General features: G+C 52.7%; 1 long non-coding RNA gene across 1 annotated transcript; it reads left to right on the forward strand.

Annotated features, from left to right (window-relative positions):
- Positions 1-1,372: 1,372 nt before the first annotated feature.
- Positions 1,373-10,578, forward strand: LOC144611873 (uncharacterized). Its single transcript, XR_013549590.1, has 4 exons — positions 1,373-1,416; positions 2,591-2,768; positions 7,014-7,097; positions 10,478-10,578. It is a non-coding gene; the product is annotated as an uncharacterized LOC144611873 (long non-coding RNA).
- The last annotated feature ends 7,591 nt before the right edge of the window (positions 10,579-18,169 follow it).

Below are 18,169 nucleotides of genomic sequence, written 5' to 3' on the forward strand. Positions count from 1 at the left end.
TGCAGTCGGGCAGCAGCACTTTTCTGTTAAATGTAAAGATAAAGGTTGCATGAAAGTAAGGTCATGAGGTCATACGTGATAGGAGCAGAATTAGGTCATTTGGCCCATCTGCAATCTACTACGCCATTCAATCTTGGCTGTTCTATCTCTCCCTCCAAACCCCATTCTCCTGCCTTCTCCCCATAATCCCTGACACCCGTACTAATCAAGAATCTATATCTGCTTTAAAAGTATCCATTGACAGCCTCCACAGCCTTCTGTGGCTAAAAAAATTCACTGATTCACCACCCTCTGACTAAAGAAATTCCTTCTCATCTCCTTCCTAAAGGAACGTCCTTTAATTCTGAGGCGATGACCTCTAGTCCTAGACTTTCCCACCAGTGAAAACATCCTCTCCACATCCACTCTATCCAAGCCTTTCACTATTCGGTTCGTTTCAATGAGGTCACCTCTCATTCTTCTAAACTCCAGCGAGTTCAGGCCCAGTGCTGTCAAACGCTCATCATATGTTAATCCACTTATTCCTGGGATCATTCTTGTAACCTCCTCTGGACCCTCTCCAAGGCCAGCACATTCTTCCTCAGATATGGTGCACAAAATTGCTCACAAAATTACCGGAAGCAGATGATGATGGTGGACGGTCCTTTATAACTACATATCCTCCTGATAGCTGCTGCAGCTGTCTTCTTGTTGAAACAAAGAACTACAGATGCTGGTTTACCAAAAAATGACACAAAATGCAGGAGTAACTCAAAGGGTCAGGCAGCATCCCTGCAGAATATGCATAGGTGACATTTCTGGTTGGGACCCTTCTTCAATTATGTTAGTAAGGTGGGGAGATGACAACTGGAAGAGAGGAGGGGCAGGTAGTCGATAAGCACAAGCGAGGGTGGGTTGATAGGCAGATGGGTGGACAAAGGCCAGAGATGAAAACACACAGGCTGTGGGACAAAAGGATTAAAGAATTGCGATTTAAGAATCCGGAGGATGAAATGTCGGGGGAGGGGCAGGGGAGTAATTGGTGCACGGCCAGTTGTGGCTCAGGGCAGCGGAGGGAAGAAGAAAGAGGGTAGTCTGGGGGTGAGAGGGGAGGGGATTCCACTGGGCCCCACCTGGCCTTGTACCTATTCCTTCCCTGCCCCCTCTTTTGTCCAACCATTTACCCATCAAAAAGCCCTTAGCGTGTGTTCACCCATCGCCAACCATGCTTTGTCCTGTCCCATCTTCCTTCCAGTTCCCCCCCCCCCCATACAATCGGTCTGAAGAAGGGTCCCAACCCGAAATGTCTCCTGTCTAAATTCTCCAGGGTAGTGCCTGACCTGCTGAGTTATTCCAGCATTTTGGGTCTTTTTTCAACTATTTTCTGTTCTCTTCACAGATTTGATCAATCTTTGCCCAAAGAGTTCATCTGTTGTGGTAAGCTCATGTTTTTCACAGGTGCGTACTGGGGTCAGGAAAGGTGGGAGGAAGAAAACATCATTTGGGTTGTTACTATGAATTGGAGAATTCAATGTTTTTACTGTTGAGTTGCAAACTACCCAAGCAGAATTTGAAGTGTTGTTCCTCCAGTTTGAGTGTGGCCTTATTCTGACAATGCAGGAGGCCCAGGACAGAAAGGCTGGTACGAGAATGGGAAGTGGAGTTAAAATGGTTAACAGCTGGGAGATCCAGTTGGTCTTGGCAGACCGAGTGAAGGTGTTCAGCGAAATGATCACTTTGTCTACACCTGGTCTCGCTGGACACCTGTAATGTAATGCTGAATGCAGTAGATGAGTTTAGAGGGGATGCAACTCACCTGAAAGCACAGCTGGTATCCTTGAATGGTGGTGAGCGAGGAGGTATAGGCCAAGTGTTACATCTCTTGCGGTTGCAGGGGAATGTACCTGAGGATGGTGCGGTTTAGGTGGGACGGGATGAGGAAACCAAGGATTGCGGAGGGAGTGGTCTCTGCAGATGTTGCTAGAAATTGAGGGCGTGTGCTGTAGGGGGAGATTGGGCAGGCAGGGAGTGTGGGAGACTGAGAGGTAATCTTACAGAGGTGTATAAAATCATCAGGGATATAGATAGGGTGAATGCACACAGTTCTTTCTCCCCAGGGCTGAGGAATTAAGAACTAGAGAACATGACGAGAGGGAAAAGATTTAATAGGAACCTGAGGGGCAACATCTTCATATATAGGGGGTGATACATATATAGAATAAGCTGCGAGAGGAAATAATTGAGAGAAGCGCAATAACAACATTTAAAAGACATTTGGATTGGTACACAGGCTGGAAAGGGTCAAATGTACATTAATGGGACGAGCTTAGATGGGGCATCTTGGTCAGCATGAACAAATTGGGCCAAAGTGCCTGTTATTTTAGACTTTAGAGATACAGTGTGGAAACTGGTCCAGTCTGCCAAGTCCACACTGACCAGCGTTTCTATGCTTGTACATTGGATGGAAGGAGGGAGATGATTGCAAATGAGTAAGAGAATATGCAATAAATTGAAGGATATGGAGCGGTGCAGAGGAATGGATAAAGTGCATGTTCACAGATGCTTGAAGGTTGATCAAGTGGTGATAAAGGCACTATCTCTATCCCAACAGGATATTCATTCATTTGCTGAGGTTTTCAACATGAGTTTGTCAAAGCTTTGCAAGACACGTTCAACAGAATTCTCCAAGTTGGTTTCCAATTTCCTGGAAATCATGGAAAATTACACATTAGCATCTGTCCGGAATTTACATCACCAACAAAAGGCAAACTTCGCTTCCAATACCTTGGGTAATGTAATAATCTTGTTTTTTTCTAGCAGTATTGAATAAAGTTCTGTTTAGCCATTGGTTTCAGATACACAGTTGTTACCACCAGCCATTGAAACTGTTTATGTCTGGCAGTGAGGGAGGAAACTGGTGGACATCTGGAACCAATGTTCTTTCTCATGGGTAACGTGTCAATGTTGACTGATGGCATCACTGCCTGGTCCTGTAACTCAAACACCCAGGAACATAGGAAGTTACAAAAAGTGGTGGTCTGATACGATACAATAGAACTTTATTTATCCCAGGAGGGAAATTGATCTGCCAACAGTCATAAAACACAAAATACATGAAACATGAAATTAAAGTGATGAGTGGAAATGTTTGGGGATGTGCAAAGATTGGGGAGAGGGGGGGGGTAGTCAGTCTCAGTCGACCCCACGACAGAAGGGGGAGGAGTTGTACAGATTGATTGACAGCCACAGGGAAGAAGGATCTCCTGTGGCGTTCAGTGCTGCATCTTGGTACAACCAGTCTGTTGCTGAAGGTGCCCCTCAGGATGGCCAGTGTGTCATGGAGGGGGTGAGCTGTATTGTCCAGGATGCTCCACAGTTTGAGGAGCATCCTCCCCTCCAAGACCACCTCCCATGAATCCAACTCCACCCCCAGGGCAGAGCCAGCCTTCCTGATGAGTTTGTTGATCCTATTGGTGTCCGCGACCTTTGCCCTGCTGCCCCAGCACACGGCAGTGAAGAAGATGGCACCGGCTACCACCGATTGGTAGAACATCTGCAGCATCTTACTGCAGACATTGAAGGAGCAGAGCCTTCTCAAACAGTACAGCTGGCTCGGTCCCTTCTTGTACAGGGCCTCAGCATTCCTGGACCAGTCCAGTTTACTGTCCAGGTACACTCCAAGGTATTTGTACTCCCTGCTAAACTGCACATCCACACTATTGATGGAGACAGGGGACAGGGGTATTCCTCTCCTCTTAAAGTCCACCACTAACTCCTTAGTCTTGTTGGTGTTGAGCTGCAGGTGATTCCACCCAGACCATTCAACAGTCGTTGACTACACCTCTGTATTCAGCTTCCCTCCCCTCACTGATGCAGCCCACAATTGCAGAGACATACGAAACCTTCTGAAAGTGGCAGGAGTCCAGATTATATCTGTGGTCCAAGGTGTAGATGGTGAACAGGAAGGGAGAAAGGCCATCCCTTGTGGGGCCCTGTGTTGCTCAATGCCATGTCTGAGACACAGTTCTGTAGCCTGACATACTGTGGTCATCCAGTCAGGTAGTTGGTGATCCAGGACACCATATATAACATATATAACATATAACAACTACAGCATGGAAACAGGCCTGTCCGGCCCTACCAGTCCACGCCGACCATTCTCCCTGACCTAGTCTCATCTACCTGCACTCAGACCATAACCCTCCAATCCCCTCCTATCCATATACCTATCCAATTTACTCTTAAATAATAAAATCGAGCCAGCCTCCACCACTTCCACCGGAAGCCCATTCCATACAGCCACAACCCTCTGAGTAAAGAAGTTCCCCCTCATGTTACCCCTAAACCTTTGTCCCTCAATTCTGAAGCTATGTCCCCTTGTTGGAATCTTCCCCACTCTCAAAGGGAAAAGCCTACCCATGTCAACTCTGTCCGTCCCTCTCAAAATTTTAAAAACCTCTATCAAGTCCCCCTCAACCTTCTACGCTCCAAAGAATAAAGACCCAACCTATTCAACCTCTCTCTGTAGCCTAAGTGCTGAAACCCAGGCAACATTCTAGTAAATCTCCTCTGTACCCTCTCCATTTTGTCGACATCCTTCCTATAATTTGGCGACCAGAACTGCACACCATACTTCAGATTCGGCCTCACCAATGCCCTGTACAATTTCAACATTACATCCCAACTTCTATACTCGATGCTCTGATTTATAAAGGCAAGCATACCAAACGCCTTCTTCACCACCCTATCCACATGAGATTCCACCTTCAGGGAACAATGCACAGTTATTCCCAGATCCCTCTGTTCCACTGCATTCCTCAATTCCCTACCATTTACCCTGTACGTCCTATTTTGATTTGTCCTACCAAAATGCAGCACCTCACACTTATCAGCATTAAACTCCATCTGCCATCTTTCAGCCCACCCTTCCAAAAGGCCCAAGTCTCTCTGTAGACTTTGAAAATCTACCTCACTATCAACTACTCCACCTATCTTAGTATCATCTGCATATTTACTAATCCAATTTGCCACACCATCATCCAGATCATTAATGTAAATGACAAACAACAGTGGACCCAACACAGATCCTTGGGGTACTCCACTAGACACTGGCCTCCAACCTGACATACAATTGTCAACCATTACCCTCTGGTATCTCCCATTCAGCCATTGTTGAATCCATCTTGCAACCTCACTATTAATACCCAACGATTTAACCTTCTTAATCAACCTTCCATGTGGAACCTTGTCAAATGCCTTACTGAAGTCCATATAGACAACATCCACAGCCTTGCCCTTATCAATTTCCCTGGTAACCTCTTCAAAAAATTCAAGAAGATTAGTCAAACATGACCTTCCAGGCACAAATCCATGTTGACTGTTTCTAATCAGGCCTTGATTATCCAAATAATTATATATATTGTCCCTAAGTATCTTTTCCATTAATTTTCCCACCACAGACGTCAAACTAATAGGTCTATAATTGCTAGGTTTACTTTTAGAACCTTTTTTAAACCAATGGGGCATCCACCCACATCTTCGTCAGTTTGCTCCCTAGCTGTGCAGGCTGGATGGTGTTAAAAGCACTGGCGAAGTCAAAAAACATGACTCTCGCAATGCTGCCCGGCCTATCCAGCTGAGCATTGGAACGATGGAGCAGGTGGATGATGGTGTCCTCAACCCCCACCTGTGTTTGGTAAGTGAACTGCAGGGGGTCCAGGTAGGGTTTAACCAGGGGTTACAGGTGAGTGAGCACCAGCCTCCCCAGGGACTTCATGATGTGTGAGGTCAGTGCCACTGGTCTGTAGTCATTGGAGGAGCTGGGCATGTTCTCTTTGTACAGGAACCAGGCAGGATGTCTCCACATCACAGGAACCCTCTCCAGGCTCAGGCTCAGGTTGAAGATATGGAATACTCCGCACAACTGGCTGGCACACGCCTTGAGAACCCTAGGGTTGACACCGCTGGGCACAGCATCACTGCCCTGTGTGGCCGCACAGTCTACACACACCGCTGGGCACAGCATCACTGCCCTGTGTGGCCCAGTCTACACACACAGCATCACTGCCCTGTGTGGCCCAGTCTACACACACCGCTGGGCACAGCATCACTGCCCTGTGTGGCCGCCCAGTCTACACACACCGCTGGGCACAGCACCACTGCCCAGTGGAGCCTAGTCTACACACACACATCACTGCCCTGTGTGGCCCAGTCTACACACACATCACTGCCCTGTGGGGCCCAGTCTACACACACAGCATCACTGCCCTGTGGGGCCCAGTCTACACACAACACTGGGCACAGCATCACTGCCCTGTGGAGCCTAGTCTACACACACACATCACTGCCCTGTGTGGCCCAGTCTACACACACCACTGGGCACAGCATCACTGCCCTGTGGGCCCAGTCTACACACACAGCATCACTGCCCTGTGGGGCCCAGACTACACACACATCACTGCCCTGTGGGGCCCAGTCTACACACATACATCACTGCCCTGTGGGGCCCAGTCTACACACACACATCACTGCCCTGTGGGGCCCAGTCTACACACACCACTGCCCACACCATCACTGCAGCAGAGAGGATGGCCAATGGTCACTTGGTTTTAACTGTGGTGTCTCTGCTGCCAGTGGACATGGGCACAGTGAGCGAGGGGAATGACAGTCCTGACTCAAACACACAAATGTGGGTCGTAAAGAACACCAGGCTGCTGGTGCAGGAGCAACATGTGGCTCAGGATTAGCCTCTGAGTATCCCTAGTCTGGACATTTCCGGCTGACCCCTGGGGGCGGTGTGCTGAGGGGGAGGTGGTACAGCTCAGCCCCCTCCATCTCCCCACAGAATCACAGGGAACTGGGACCACTACTGTCCTCGTTTCAGGACCAGGACCTTTCTTTAGTCCCAACACGATACGTCACCTACCATGTCCTCCAGAGATGCTGCCTGACTCATTGAGTTCCTCCAGCAGTTTGTGCCTTTGTTTGATAAACCAGCATCAGCAGTTCCTTGCGTCTACTTTTTTGTGTTTCAGATGGAGCATCTGGAAAAGCTCCGGGAACCGCTGACTCAGCATCCTCCTGCAGGAAACCTTCTAACGATCAGTCTGGTGATGAAGGTGAGAACGTTGCAACGTTCCCTCAGACCACAGAAATGCCGAGATAAGAGATTATAAAAAGTTTCCCCCCGACCCCCCCACCCCCCCCACATAAAACAAGCTAAAGAACATTTAACTCATACAAACAAACAACAAAGAAGGAAGTGACAGGCAGACTGTTGTCGTTTGACCTGCTGGGTATTTCCAGCGTTTATGGGTTATCTGTATCACAATATCTCTTCCACATCCTCAGGGGTGTTTGTCCAGCCTTCTGTAAATCTGCATTCATTCTATTCACATCTGGTACAGTCCAGTGCCTGACAATCTCCACCACTCTCACCCTCCAATCCATCTGTCTGTCTGTCTGTTACATTATCTCCCTGTGCATCTATGCCTCTCTCTCTCTCTCTCTCTCTCTCTCTCTCCTCTCTCTCTCTCTCTCTCTCTCTTTCTCTCCTCTCTCTCTCTCTCTCTCTCTCTCTCTCCTCTCTCTCTCTCTCTCTCCCTCTCTCTCTCTCCCCCACCCCTTTGTCTCTCTCTCTCTCCCCCACCCCTTTGTCTCTCTCTCTCCCTCCCCCTCTCTCCCCCTCTCTCCCCCTCTGTCTCTCTCCCCCTCTGTCTCCCTCTCTCTCTGTCTCTCTCTCTCTCTCTCTCTCTCTCTCTCTCTCTCTCTCTCTCTCTCTCTCTCTCTCTCTCTCTCTCTCTCTCTCTCTCTCTTTCCCTCATTGTTGATCCTTCTTGTCCGCTGTTTTCTCTTATCACACTTTCCCCTTTTGTTCCCACGTGACATTTTGTTCCTTGTTTTATTCTCTTTCTCTCGCTCTCTCGATGGTCTCTCAGTCTCTTCCCCAGACAGACAAACAGTGGGGGTGAAAGACCCTTCGGCCCACCATCTGCATGCTGACTCTCAACTACCTCTCCATTCTCATCCCATTTGCCAGTGTTCACATCATAGATTCCTGTCCCTTGACATTTCAAATGCCTGGACAATTCTTTGGCCCAGAGTTGGGCAGGCTAGGACTTTATTCCTTGCAGCACAGGAGGCTGTGGGATGTATAAAGTTATGTGGGGAACAGATAGGGTGAATGCAGTTTTTTTACCCAGAGTGGGGGAATCAAGAACCAGAGGACATAGGTGTAAGGTGAGATGGGAAAGATTTAATAGGAACCTGAGGTGCATCTTTACCCACACGGGGTGGTGTTTACATGGAACGAGTTGCCGGTGGAGGTAGATCCCCCACGTACTCTAGTGTAGGAATACTGAAGAAGGGTCTCGACCCCAAACGTCACCCATTCCCTCTCTCCTAGATGCTGCCTGACCTGCTGAGTTACTCCAGCATTTTGAGGTACTCTAACAACCTTTGCAATACATTTGTACAGGTAGATGGGCAGGATAGAGATATGGCCCAAACGTGAGTGGATGAGGACAAAGTGTAGACATTGTCTATTGGACTTCAGCAAGTCATTTGATAAGGTTCCACATGGTAGGCTGCTCTGGAAGATTGACAGTCGATTGAAGGTGAGAGGGAAAAGATTTAATAGGAACCTGAGGGGCAGCTTTTTCATAATGTTTGTATTGGATTTATGCAATGAGCTGCCAGAGGAGATAGTTGAGACAAGTACTATAAAAACATTTAAAAGACATTTGGCTGTACATGGACAGGAATGTTTTAGAGGTATACTAGACCAAGTGGGGCCCAAACTTCTCCTGCATTGGTGTAGCACCCTCTCCTCTCCTCCCCCCTTCACCCTCCCCTCCCCCTCACCCCTCCCTCCCCCTCCCCCTCCTCTCCCCCTCTTCCTTCCCCTCCCCCCCCAACTTCAACCCCCTCCCTCCCAGCTCCACCCCCTCCCTCCCCCTCCCTCCCTAGGAGATAGATTTAAACTTTAAAATTTAAACTTTACCATGCAGAACCTTGTCGAATGCCTCACTGAAGTCCATGTATACAACATCTACAGCTCTGCCCTCATCGACCTTTTTGGTCACGTCTTCAAAAAAAATCAATCAGATTTTTGAGATGTGACCTCCCACGTACAAAACCATGATGACTGTCCCTAATCAGCCCTTGCCCATCCAAATGGCTGTAAATCCTATCCCTCAGAATACTCTCCAGTAACTTACTAACTACAGATGGCCTTTAGTTCCCAACATTTTCCCTGCAGCCCTTCTTCAATCAACATTTGCCACCCTCCAGTCTTCCGGCACCTCAATGGGAAACAGGTGCTTCAGGAGAGACAGTGGTGGGGGTAAAAGGGACAGGGGTGGGGGTAAAGGAGACAGGGGTGGGGGTAATGGAGACAGGGGTGGGGGTAATGGAGACGGGGGTGGGGGTAATGGAGACAGGGGTGGGGGTAATGGAGACAGGGGTGGGGGTAATGGAGACAGGGGTGGGGGTAATGGAGACAGGGGTGAGGGTAATGGAGACAGGGGTGGGGGTAATGGAGACAGGGGTGAGGGTAATGGAGACAGGGGTGGGGGTAATGGAGACAGGGGTGGGGGTAATGGAGACAGGGGTGGGGGTAATGGAGACAGGGGTGAGGGTAATGGAGACAGGGGTGGGGGTAAAATAGATGGGGGGGCTGCATTATTGGTTAAGGAGGATGTCACGGCTGTGCTGAGAGGTGACATTACGGACGGTTCGTCCATTAGGATACATGGGTGGGGTTGAGGAACAGGAAAGGGATGATCACAATGTTGAGGGTGAACTACAGACCCCCAAATAGTCAATGGGAATTACAACAAATAAGCCAGAATATTGCCCCTACCTCCCTCACCCCCTCCCTCACCCCCTCCCTCACCCCCTCCCTCACCCCCTCCCTCATTCTCCCTCATTCTCCCTCACCCCCTCCCCTCCCTCATTCTCCCTCACCCCCTCCCTCACCCCCTCCCTCATTCTCCCTCACCCCCTCCCTCACCCCCTCCCTCATTCTCCCTCACCCCCCTCCCTCACCCCCTCCCTCATTCTCCCTCACCCCCTCCCTCACCCCCTCCCTCATTCTCCCTCATTCTCCCTCACCCCCTCCCCTCCCTCATTCTCCCTCACCCCCTCCCTCACCCCCTCCCTCATTCTCCCTCACCCCCTCCCTCACCCCCTCCCTCATTCTCCCACATTCTCCCTCACCCCCTCCCCTCCCTCATTCTCCCTCACCCCCTCCCTCACCCCCCTCCCTCATTCTCCCTCACCCCCTCCCTCACCACCTCCCTCATTCTCCCTCACCCCCTCCCTCACCCCCTCCTCATTCTCCCTCATTCTCCCTCTCCATGTCTCTCCCTCTCAGTCCCTTTCTCCCCTTCTCCCACTCCCTCTCTCTTACTCTCCCACTCCACCACCCACTCTTCCTCCCCCCCCCCCCCCCCCCCCACTCGTGCAGTAACTCCCCTTTACTCCTCTCTTGCTGCAGTTGCGGGAGATGTTTGATGACCCGGACCCCAACATCGTGCAGGAGCTGCGGGAAGAGGGACCTCTGGAGGACTGACGGGGACCGAGCGGTCAACACCGACAGAGCCCGGGCTCATGGCCCCCCCCCCCTCCCTCACTCCCTCCCATCGTGGCCCCCCCCCCCTCCCTCCCTCACTCCCTCCCCTCCCCTCGTGGCCCCCCCTCACTCCCTCCCATCGTGGCCCCCCCTCCCTCACCCCCTCCCCTCCCCTCGTGGCCCCCCCTCCCTCCCTCACTCCCTCCCCTCGTGGCCCCCCTCCCTCCCTCCCCTCGTGGCCCCCTCCCTCCCTCACTCCCTCCCCTCGTTCCCCCCCCTCCCCCACTCCCTCCCCCCACTCCCTCCCCTCGTGGCCCCCCCCCTCCCTCACTCCCTCCCCTCGTGGCCCCCCCCTCCCTCCCTCACTCCTTCCCCTCGTGCCCCCTCCCTCACTCCCTCCCCTCGTGGCCCCCCCTCCCTCCCTCACTCCCTCCCCTCGTGCCCCCTCCCTCACTCCCTCCCCTCGTGGGCCCCCCCCTCCCCTCGTGCCCCCTCCCTCCCTCACTCCCTCGTCTCGTTCCCCCCTCCCCTCACTCTCTCCCCTCATGCCCCCCTCCCTCCCTCACTCCCTCCACTCGTGCCCCCCCTCCCCTCGTGCCCCCCCCTCCCTCACTCCCTCCCCTCGTGACCCCCCCTCCCTCCCTCACTCCCTCCCCTCGTGGCCCCCCCCTCCCTCACTCCCTCCCCTCGTGGCCCCCCTCCCTCCCTCCCTCCCTCCCCTCGTGGTCCCCCCCCCTCCCTCCCTCCCTCCCTCCCCTCGTGCCCCCCCCCCCCTCCCTCACTCCCTCCCCTCGTGGCCCCATCCTTCAGCCTGGTCTCTCACTCACCTTGTCCACAGTGAGGGTGAGCTGCACTGTTGCTGCATTGCTGTAGCTTCAGCCTCTGCTGCTGCGAGTGGGGACGCCCACTACTGCTGTGTTTGACTTTATTATTGTCACGTGTGCTGAGGTACAGTGAAAAGCTTTGTGTTACATGCTATCTAAACAGATCAGATAATACTCTTTATAAATATAATCAATTAAAACTCAAGTATAATAAACAGATAAAAGTGGGAGATACAGAGTGTGTAGTTTTCATCATTATAGCGCATCAGTTCCAGAGACAAAGTCCAATGTCCACAATGGGGCAGAGGTGAATCAGACAGGACCCTTGCTTATGGAAGGTCCATTCAGAGGCCTGGCAACACAGGGGAAGAAACTGTTCCTGAGTCTGGTGGTGAGTGTTTTCAAGCTTCTGTGTCTTCTGTCAGACAGGTGCAGGGAGAAGGAATGGGACAAGTCTTTGACCGTAGAACCAGCCAATCCCCATCGACGACCGTAGAACCAGCCAATCCCCATCGACGACCGTAGAACCAGCCAATCCCCATCGACGACCGTAGAACCAGCCAATCCCCATCGACGACCGTAGAACCAGCCAATCCCCATCGACGACCGTAGAACCAGCCAATCCCCATCGACGACCGTAGAACCAGCCAATCCCCATCGACGACCGTAGAACCAGCCAATCCCCATCGACGACCGTAGAGCCAGCCAATCCCCATCGACGACCGTAGAACCAGCCAATCCCCATCGACGACCGTAGAACCAGCCAATCCCCATCGACGACCGTAGAACCAGCCAATCCCCATCGACGACCGTAGAACCAGCCAATCCCCATCGACGACCGTAGAACCAGCCAATCCCCATCGACGACCGTAGAACCAGCCAATCCCCATCGACCAACACTCTCCTCCGCCTAGCAGAGCTGGTTCTTACCCTCAATAACTTCTCCTTTGACTCCTCCCACTTCCTCCAAACCAGAGGCGTAGCTATGGGCACTCGCATGGGCCCTAGCTACGCCTGCCTCTTTGTCGGGTACGTCGAACAATCCCTGTTCCAGACGTACACTGGCCCCATCCCCGAACTCTACCTCCGCTACATCGACGACTGCATTGGTGCTACCTCTTGCACCCATGCAGAACTCACTGACTTTATACACTTCACCTCCAATTTCCATCCTGCCCTTAAATATACCTGGACTATCTCTGACATCTCCCTCCCGTTTCTGGACCTCACCATCTCCATCACAGGAGAAAAATTAGTGACGGACATTTATTACAAGCCCACCGACTCGCACAGCTATCTGGACTACACTTCTTCCCACCCGGTCCCCTGCAAAAAGTCTATCCCCTACTCCCAATTCCTCCGTCTACGCCGCATCTGTGCCCGGGATGAGGTGTTTCAGACTAGGGCTTCCGAGATGTCCTCGTTTTTCAGAAAACGGGGCTTCCCCTCCTCCATTATAGATGAGGCTCTCACTAGGGTCTCTTCTACATCCCGCAGCTCCGCTCTTGCTCCCCATCCCCCCACTCGCAACAAGGACAGGATCCCCCTCGTTCTCACCTTCCACCCCACCAGCCAGCGGATCCAACATATCATCCACCAACATTTCCGTCACCTACAACAGGACCCCACCACTGGCCATATCTTCCCATCCCCTCCCCTCTCTGCATTCCGCAGAGACCGTTCCCTCCGCAACTCCCTGGTCCACTCGTCCCTTCCTACCCAAACCACCCTAACCCCGGGCACTTTCCCTTGCAACCGCACGAGATGCAACACCTGTCCCTTTACCTCCCCCCTCAACTCCATCAAAGGACCCAAACATTCTTTCCAGGTGAGACAAAGGTTCACCTGCACCTCCTCCAACCTCATCTATTGCATCCGCTGCTCTAGATGTCAACTCATCTATATCGGCGAAACCAAGCGCAGGCTCGGCGATCGCTTCGCTGAACACCTGCGCTCGGTCCGCATTAACGCCACTGATCTCCCGGTGGCCCAGCACTTCAACTCCCCCTCCCATTCCCAGTCTGACCTCTCTGTCATGGGCCTCCTCCAGTGCCATAGTGAGGCCCGCCGGAAATTGGAGGAGCAGCACCTCATATTTCGCCTGGGCAGTTTGCGGCCCGGTGGTATGAACGTCGACTTCTCCAACTTCCGATAGCTCCTCTGTCCCTCCCTTCCCCTCCTCCTTCCCAGATCTCCCTCTATCTTCCTGTCTCCACCTATATCCTTCCTTTGTCCCACCCCCGACATCAGTCTGAAGAAGGGTCTCGACCCGAAACGTCACCCATTCCTTCTCTCCCGAGATGCTGCCTGACCTGCTGAGTTACTCCAGCATTTTGTGAATAAATCTTTGATTATGTTGGCAGCTTCTCCGAGGCAGCGTGGTGTAGATGGAGTCAGTGGTGGGGAGCCTGATCTGTGTGATGGACAGGGCTCACATCCACAACTCTCTGCACATTCTTGCCATCTTGGGCAGAGCTGTTCCCAAAGCAAGCTGTGACGCACCCACAGTATGTTTCTATGGTGCATCTGTAGAAGTCTGTAAGAGTCACAGGAGACGTGCCCAATTTCCTCACTCCTCAATAATTCAGCTCATCACCAAAGATTAGTTATTTACACACACACACAGGACCACACACACACCAGACACACACACACACACACCTGACCACACACACACGACCACACACACACAAAGCTGACCACACACACACACACACAATGAACAACCACACACACACCTGCCCACCCACATACACACACACACCTGACCGCACACACCTGACCACCCACACAAACCTGACCACACACACACACATGATCACACATACACACCTAACCACCCACATACACACACACACCTGACCACACACACGCCTGACCACTCGCACACACACCTGACCACACACACGCCTGACCACTCGCACACACACACCTGACTCGCACACACACCTGACCACACACACACACCTGACCACACACACACACACACACCTGACCACACACACACACACACACCTGACCACACAATGCAATGCAATACAATACAATATATCTTTATTGTCATTGTACAGGGGTACAACGAGATTGGGAATGCGCCTCCCATACGATGCAATAATTTAATTAATTTAAACAACAACAACCCAACAAAACAAATTGTAACAGTTTTAAAACAGAATAAAGTGCAAGTAGATCTGTGCCGGTTCACTGTGCGATGTGACCATCCGGCTCAGCAGGACCGGTTCATAGCAGCTATGACCCTGGGGATGAAGTTGTTCCTGAGTCTGGAGGTGCGGGCGTAGAAGGCCATGTATCGTCTGCCCGATGGTAGAAGTTTGAACAGACTGTTGCAGGGGTGTGAAGAGTCTTTGTGGATGCTGGTGGCTTTTCTGAGGCATCGTGTGTTGTAGATGCCCTCCAAGGCTGGTAGCTGTGTTCCGATGGTCCTCTGAGCTCTATGGACTACCCACTGAAGAGCTTTCCTTTCTGCCTCCGTGCAGCTGAGATACCACACAGGGATGCCATGTGTTAGGATGCTCTCTATGGTACAGCGGTAGAAGGTCGTCAGCAGCTGTTGGGGTAGACCAGACTTTTTCAGTGTTCTTAGGTAGAACAGTCGTTGCTGTGCCTTCTTGACCAGCGCAGCAGTGTTATTGGACCATGTTAGGTCCTCCAAAATGTGAGTGCCCAGAAACTTGAAGCTGGACACTCTCTCCACACTGTCCCCGTTGATAAAGATCGGGGCGTATTCCCCATTATGTGACCTACGGAGGTTGATGATTAGCTCCTTGGTCTTTTTTTAATTTATTTTTTAATTTTTATTTTTTTAAATCAAAAATATTTATTCAAATATTAAAATAATTTTTCAATACAAAAAACCCAAAACAGAACCCACCACCAGAATATTATACAAACAAATATACCAATTGGAACTATTATACAACTATATTACAATCCCCATCCAGGATACATCCAATCCCCCGTGGTGCCCAGCGGTCCCGGAGATCCACCAGGGTGCCCGTGGACAGCGTGTGGCCCCTCTCCAACACCAGCCTGGCACAGATGTAACCCTGGAAAAGGGGTAGGCAGCTGGCTCGGGCAGAGCCCTCTTCCGCCTGGCGCCGTGAGTCACGGATGGCCAGCTTGGCCAGGCCCAGGAGCAACCCAACCAGGACATCTTCAGCCCTACCCTCTCCCCTACGCACAGGGTGTCCAAAGATGAGGATGGTGGGTGAAAAATGCAGCCAAAAAGCAAGGAGCAGCCCCTTTAGATATTGGAACAGGGGCTGCAACCTCACACACTCCATGTACACATGGTACACAGACTCACACTCCATGTACACGTGGTACACAGACTCACACACTCCATGTACACGTGGTACACAGACACACACTCCATGTACACGTGGTACACAGACTCACACACTCCATGTACACGTGGTACACAGACACACACTCCATGTACACGTGGTACACAGACTCACACACTCCATGTACACGTGGTACACAGACTCACACTCCATGTACACGTGGTACACAGACACACACTCCATGTACACGTGGTACACAGACACACACTCCATGTACACGTGGTACACAGACTCACACACTCCATGTACACGTGGTACACAGACTCACACACTCCATGTACACGTGGTACACAGACTCACACACTCCATGTACACGTGGTACACAGACTCTTGCAACCCACAGACGCTGGCGAGTCTGTGAACCGCGCGAGGAACAGGTTGCAGGGGACTCCTCGGTGCAATATCTTCTACCCCAGGTCCCCGATGGAGAGGGGCAGAATCCCTGCGTAGAGGGACCCCCACCGCGGGGTCACCTCGCGACCGGAAGGCAACACCGACCGCCACTTAGTGTCCGGACGGTGGACCAGGGCGAGGAAGTGCAGGGTGTGGAGGAGGAGCCCGTACAGGACACGCCTCCCTGCGTCTCGGAGGGAGATGAAGGGTGTCGAGGAAATGCGACTCATGTTGTGTGGGACCGGCTCCCGGGAAGGATTACGGCGCCTCGGTCCGACGAGTACTTCCGGCTGAGCGGGGGTTTGCTCAGCCGCAGGTGCTCCACACATTTGAGCCTCTCCAACACCCAGCGGGGCAGGACAAGGGCCGGCTGGTCTCACGCCTGGGACCCCCGACACCCAGCGGGGCAGGACAAGGGCCAGCTGGTCTCACGCCTGGGACCCCCGACACCCAGCGGGGCAGGACAAGGGCCAGCTGGTCTCACGCCTGGGACCCCCGACACCCAGCGGGGCAGGACAAGGGCCAGCTGGTCTCATGCCTGGGACCCCCGACACCCAGCGGGGCAGGACAAGGGCCGGCTGCTCTCACGCCTGGGCCGCCGCCCTCCGTCAGCGGAGGGGGGGCCCGGTCGACAGCAACCAGGTTCCAGACTCTCAGCAATTCCCGGTAGAAGCCGGGCATTCCCAGCAGGATAGCACGGCTGACGCCCACCATCGGGATCCGCGTACCTGCATGAAGGCAGCGGCCCCGTTGGAAAAAGTGCGTCGCCAGCACGTGCCACCTGGGAGGACGCTCCGAGTACAGGTATCTCTGCAGAGTCCTGAGGCGGAGAGCCGCCAACTGGGTGCAGATACACACCAGCGACTGCCCGCCCTCCTCAATCAGGAGACTCAGGACCACTGCAGAGACCCAGTGCTTTCCGTTGCCCCAGAAGAAGTCCACCAACTTCTTCTGGATGATCCCAGCAAAAGTGGCTGATGAAACCAATGTGGTCAATCTGTACCAGAGCAGGGAGGCCACGAGTTGGTTAATGACCAACACCCTGCCCCGGTAGGAAAGCACCCTGAGGAGACCTGACCAGGGCCCAAACCGGGCGACGACTTTCAACTCCAGCTCCTGCCAGTTCGCCAGCCAGGTCTCCGCGACGGGACTCAGGTAGACTCCCAAGTAAAGGAGGCGCGTGGTGCTCCACGTGAAAAACCGCATCTCCTCACTCAGGGAGGGAGTCCACCTGCCAGGGACCCACCAAGAGTCCAGAACATTTCCCCCAATTGATCCTTGCAGAGGAGGCGGCCGAGAAGACTCGTTGGCACTCGCGCATCCTCTGCAGATCAGCGGGGTCAGTGACCATGAGGAGCACGTCATCGGCATAGACCGAGAGGACCACCTCCATATCTGGCTCGCGTACAACCAAGCCCGTCAACCTCCTCCGAAGCAGACTAAGGAATGGCTCCACGCAGTTGGCGTACAGTTGGCCTGACATGGGGCAGCCCTGACGTACTCCTCTGTGGAAGGGAATGGGGGCCGTCAAGGATCCGTTGACCTTGATGAGGCACTCCGCAGTGGTGTATAGAAGTCGGATCCGGGCCACAAAGTGCGGTCCGAACCCAAACGCCCGCAGAGTCCTCACCAGATACTCGTGATCCACCCTGTCGAAAGCCTTCTCCTGGTCAAGGGAGAGAAAGGCAGTGGGTACACCGGTCTCCTGAGCCAGGTAGACCATGTCCCGTACCAGATGGATATTGTCCTGGGTGGACCGGCCCGGGACTGTGTAAGACTGGTCAGGGTGGATCACTTGGGCCAGCACTGGGCCCAGACGGTTGGCCATTGCCTTAGCAAAGACCTTGTAGTCGGTACAGAGGAGGGAGACCGGGCGCCAGAAGGACCACTACAGCCCTCCGCCAAGACAGGGGCATCTCCCATCGAGTCCGTGTCGACCAGCGATCCCCGCACATTAACACTATCCCACACACACTAGCGATAATTCACACTTTTACCAAACCAATTAACCTACAAACATGTACGTCTTTGGA

This window comes from Rhinoraja longicauda, chromosome 41, assembly GCF_053455715.1.
Source record: "Rhinoraja longicauda isolate Sanriku21f chromosome 41, sRhiLon1.1, whole genome shotgun sequence".
NCBI lineage: Eukaryota > Metazoa > Chordata > Chondrichthyes > Rajiformes > Arhynchobatidae > Rhinoraja > Rhinoraja longicauda.